At 34.3% G+C, this 5,480-nt stretch overlaps 1 long non-coding RNA gene across 2 annotated transcripts; it reads left to right on the top strand.

Annotated features, from left to right (window-relative positions):
* LOC107617003 lies at nucleotides 953–4,978 on the top strand. 2 transcript variants are annotated; one of them, XR_002354307.1, is made up of 7 exons: nucleotides 953–1,081; nucleotides 1,260–1,368; nucleotides 1,755–2,338; nucleotides 2,439–2,532; nucleotides 3,389–3,597; nucleotides 3,715–3,924; nucleotides 4,360–4,978. It is a non-coding gene; the product is annotated as an uncharacterized LOC107617003 (long non-coding RNA). The 2 variants fall into 2 exon arrangements; XR_002354308.1 differs by lacking the exon at nucleotides 4,360–4,978 and having other exon boundaries at nucleotides 1,755–2,080; nucleotides 2,268–2,338; nucleotides 3,715–4,332.

The raw sequence follows: 5,480 nt of genomic DNA, 5'->3' as shown, positions 1-5,480 counted from the left end.
GGCTTAGGGTAATTAGGGTGTTACAATTGAAGTTGCCACTTCATGCATATTTCACATTACAAGCTATAACCATTTCCTGCCTAATATATTCCGACTTCCAATTTGCCAGGAAACCCAAAAAAGAGCTGTTATGGAGTCATTGCTCACTGCTGAACGTTATTGTGTGCTTGCAACTTGCAGGAGAAAGTTCTTGCTTGAACACTTTGGGGAACAATATCCAGCTGATAGATGTGGTTTGGCTTTCACTTGTACCCTTTAATATAATCATACAGTTTTAGTAAAATAAAAGCTTAAGCTACATTATTAGCCTTCTTTTTCATTTGCTTCACTTAAGCAGCATTTTTCTTGCCTTGCTTTAACCTAGTAAAATCCATTGCATCTATTTAACTTGCGATGCATGTTATTTACTTCTCCCTTTTTAATTTTCTTTGTGTAGTGGGAATTGTATGTCATCTTTGGTTTTGCTCCCCATTGAAAACATGGTCTTCGTACTCTGTTTCTTTGTTCTTTCATATTGATCTTGTCTCTTGATACCAAGGTTCCTGACAAATTAGACCTTCACACGAAGTGTAACATGGCCTAACATGTTACTACCAACCAATACAATTTGTCTAATTATTGTCAGTATCATTATTTGAGCAGAAAAGATGTTAGTTCTTAAGAGTTCTGGTTTAGTACTTTTGTTAATGACTTGTTATAGACGGAAAGGACAGGATCTGCAGCCTTTGAGCTTATGAACTCTGAATCACAAGGTAGCAATCATAATTTACTGTGTCAAGGCTCAGACTTTGAAAGTGACTACCATGTCAGATAGTAATTTTTACTACTGATGATTACCTTGTTGCGCTTGATAAATTGAATCCTGGTTATGAATATGTTATCTTTAATGTCCCATGTTACTTATTTAGTAACATATTCATATTTTATTTCATATGTTGTTGCAGGAAACTTTGATAACTGCACAGTCTCAAGGAAGGAGCGCGACATGTCTAGAGAAGCATTTCTTCTAATGGCTTGCATTCATTCATGCAAGGGAAAATGGGATCTTAATATGCCCATTGATATCTTGCGTGGGTCTCGAGTAAGCTTTTCAAAATTAAAGCTAAGAAAAATATTAACTTTTTTGTTTAAACTAAAAGTACTACTTCACTTAGAGTCATTTTTTGGTATGTAACTGTGTTCTTTTCAGTACACATTCTCCATTATCTTACCCTTGTACTTTCCATACTTTTTTGAACTGCTGATAATGGTATTTGCAGGCGAAAAAGATTCTCGATGCTCAGTTTGATAAGCTTCCCCTTCATGGACTTGGAAAAACTTACGCACCAAACTGGTGGAAAGCACTCGGGCATCAATTGATCGCTCATGGTATGTAGAGTGCAAAAACGTACCCAGTTTCTGTTGTTATCGTTTGATGGTTTTAGGAAATGGAAGAAAGCCAAATATCTTGTGGTAGTGCAGTCTATGCCACTATTTGGTTTATTTGGTTGGAATATAGTTCTTGTACCCTTTGATGACATACTTTTCGACCCACAACTCTTATGGGAAAGATTAGGAATTTGGCATATATTTTGATTGAAAGGATGATCTTTTAATAGGGAGTTTCCTTTAAATAGTTCATTTGGTTTATCCCAGAAACATATGGCAGGATAATTTATGATTAACACGATGACAGAACGTTTTCTTTTATACAACAAATGCCATTACCAAAAAGTACTAGATGCAATTTATAATTGTCTTCTACTGATCCACAGGTTATTTGAAGGAAACTGTCAGTGATGTGTACAGAACTATAAGCTAGGTTATTCAAGTTATTGGGTAGACTACATTAATTATTTAAATTCCATTAATGAAACTTTTTATTGTGCGCTGATGTTTCTCCAGATCTTATTATGTTTCAAAGTGAATGTATACCCAGCTATAAAATGTGTTCTTCATGGATCAGTGTCAGTTTAAAAGGAGAACAATTTTTGGCCTCTTCTACACCTGATTATCATTTATCAACCACTGACTGCTGAGTTGCTCGGAGAAGAGGAAAATATGAGCACACAAGAAGAATAAAAAACTCTGGTTTTCAGAGGTTGGTAATTCGATGGCACTATGTTTATTCAACTAACTTTTTCCTCTCCTCCTCGGTAATGCTCCATGGAAAGGTGGTCTTATTACCGTCCATTTATTGTTAGTAAGATACATTAGCTTTATGTCATATGCCGTACACATTTGGCATCCGTTAACAATAGATCTTTGCATTCTAACCCTCTATTCAGGTTGAGCGACAGCTCTACCAGATGCTTTTAGAAGAAAGATTAAAGCTTGCAACAAGTGTTGGAACTGCTCCGTAGGTTTTTATTAATTTTTGAAACATTTTTAAGGCAACCAATTCTTGCAATTCCTTTGATCGATACTTTTTTTATAAAGCTCTTTTACCTTCTTTGTAGATATGCCATATGTGGCGATCAAACAATCAAAAAAATTACTCTTATAAGACCATCTACAAAAGCAAGGCTAGCAAACATTGATGGTGTGAATCAGGTAGATATTCTAATTTCCTGATTTTGGTCTGTATTTTCAAGCTTAAGGGCTGCAAAAATGATTATTTTGATTTCTATCCTTACACCTGTGATAAGAATTGGAATTTATCCCCATTTTACTTTCTTAGTCTGGTTGACAAGGTTGAAGGCATCTATTGAATACTTTTTAAGTAATTTTTCTTTCTCTGTTAATAAATAATAAATAAGTAAAACCCAAAATAAACAACCATATTACATCAAAGGAATGAGAATTCTTTTTGGTAGAGTGAAAAAAGAGAGTTAGAATTAATTTTCCTATTTGAGTTCTTGTTTTCCATTGTTTGTTAAAACTCAATGCTGGTTCACATGATGTTTCTATTCCTGGCTGTTGGCTGATTTCCTTACTTTCTGGTTTTTAATGAAAACTGAACTAATAGGTTTATAATTTTATGGAGTTCCATTCCCTGATGCATTGGACACTCTTTTCACAATTTTAATAAAAAAGCTTATGTAGTTTTTGACAAATTATTTGATTCTTGATTCTGTTTCTATTTTTTTTTTTCTAAAATATCTATTGTTTTATATTTGTTTTGTCATAATAATGAATGTTGATGGGTGATAGTCAATCATAATCAAACCATTCTTCTGCTGGATTTCAGTGTCTATTAAATTCTCTCTGAATTTTTCCCCTACATGGAAGCCAGTACTATAGGTATTAAGTAGTAGGTATTTCAGCAGCATTTACAATGATGTTAGAGTGCAGTATGATTAATCCTTTCATTGGTCAATCATTTGACAATAGTTTACATACCAAAACCAAAGCATGCTGTTTTCTTCTTTCTATTATCTAAATGAATTGCTCTGACTATTTTCTGCAGCACCTAGTAACAACATATGGAGATCATTTTCTTAGAGTTATCCAGCAACTGTCACAAGGATTAAACTTATCATTGGACGGGGAAGCTAATTTACTAAATAACGAAGTAAGGAAATTATCTACAGTGTCAGTTCAAAGAAGTTGACACCAGCAAAGTTTGAAGCATGGAAAATGTGGCATGAAGATGGTCTTTCTATTCAGATGATTGCTGTATGTCATTATTCTATCGTTCATGTGTCTTTGACTTCTTGCTTAACCCTCTCCTTCCCCTGCTTCTTCCTCCACCAAACCAATGAATTCAAATAAACAAAATCTTTGTAATCTCAGAACTTTCCAGGTAGATCAGCTCCTATAAAAGAGCAAACTGTTGCTGAATATCTGTTGGAAGCTGCACAAGAAGGATTACCTTTTGATTGGAGTAGATTCTGCGAGGTGATAGGACTGACTCAAGAGATCGAATCTGAAATTCAGGGTGCTATTTTAAAGGTTGCATCTAAAGATAAGCTGAAGCCTATAAAAAATGAATTGCCAGAAAATGTGAGTTTGATAGCTTGTTTGATACATATGGTTCATTGTATGCTGTGTTTCTATCCAATGATCAATCAGAGTGGATAATGGTCAATGAGCAAGATTAGAAACAGCTAGGTACTTCAGCAACAAGTTGTAAATTGTAACTAACACTGTGTTTGGTTACAGGGTATAAGTATGGAGGAAATTTTAATGGATGATTTTTGTGTGTAAATTTATACATGGAGCTTATTCATGAAAATTTTCATCCCATGAAATCCCTCAACCAAACATACCTCTACAGTATCGTCGCCAGAATAGAGCCCGTTAAGTTTTTCTCGTGTTAATAAGCATTTATCATTAATGAATGAAATTGAGTGTATCAAAAACCTATGCAAAGTTCATTTTCATATAATACATATCAGTAATATTTTGTAACTTCTGGCTATTTGAAATGCTTGTCAGCACATCAAGACTTATTTGACAATGCAAAGCTGTGGTGTATCGAAAGATGACATCCAGACTCAGAAAGACAGGGAATCGGAAATACAGCAAGTGGAAACGCATTGTGAAGCCAACATTTCTGAGCACAGCTTGATGGAAAAATGTGACTTGGAAATGGATAAAGTACCATCTAACAGTTAGTGACATGAAGGAAATAAATTCAACTGACTTCAAAGCTACTGAGAATTCTATATTAGAGTGGCTAAAGCACCATGATGAAGGGGTTAGTCAAAACTCTAAACGTGTCTTTGCTTTGTGGTTGCAATTCTAAAAAGGTTTTGTTTATTGGTGAAATTCAAGGGCACTTCAACGGGTCTGGCGAAGATTGTTGGAAAGTGACTTTTTTAATTTATAAAAAAGGTGGCATGTATAGGGTCCTGTAATTAAGTAGATTGTGTGATTGAACTACTGAATTTCAACGGCCAACTGCATCTTTGCGACTTTGCCAAAAGGATAATGGTCTTACATGATCTTTCCACACCCAGGTAGATTTTATCGGAGATAACTCTTTGAACACAAACTATAGGTACTTCTCTTGACTAGTATTTGAACCATGGTAAATCCGGTTGTGGGAACTTAACCACTTCAGCTGGATCCAATTTAAAAAAAAAAATTGATTAAAAAAAATTAAAATTAATTTGTAACTATTAAAGATGGATTTTGATAGATATAATTATCCAAATCCTAAAAAACTATAAAAAATAATGATGTGACTGTTATCAATGAACACCAAGATGACGACATTTTTGACGCTGGTGTTTTGCGGGTGCTTTCCTCAAATATGACCTCGTCCTCTGCACCTGATTCAAACCAATGCCTGACGTTCAGACCAAGATCTGGGGTGGTGGTGAAGACCGAAGGGTATTGGAATTGAGGATGAGATTGGGTTAGAATTTGGGGTGGTTAGCCTTAGTTGGTGGGTAATTTAGAAATTGTCAATAGATTTTGAGTTTGAGTAATTTTATATATCAGAATTTTTCTCTCCTTATTACAAGTTAGTTTTAATTTTTTTTTATGATCAAATTTATCAGCATTATAATTTTTCATAGTCAGTTTTAGCATTTTATTCAATAGAATAAATA

Source organism: Arachis ipaensis, chromosome B09 (assembly GCF_000816755.2).
Source record: "Arachis ipaensis cultivar K30076 chromosome B09, Araip1.1, whole genome shotgun sequence".
Lineage (NCBI taxonomy): Eukaryota > Viridiplantae > Streptophyta > Magnoliopsida > Fabales > Fabaceae > Arachis > Arachis ipaensis.
Note: the sequence above shows the minus strand (reverse complement) of the source record. Positions and strands in the feature narration are given on the sequence as shown.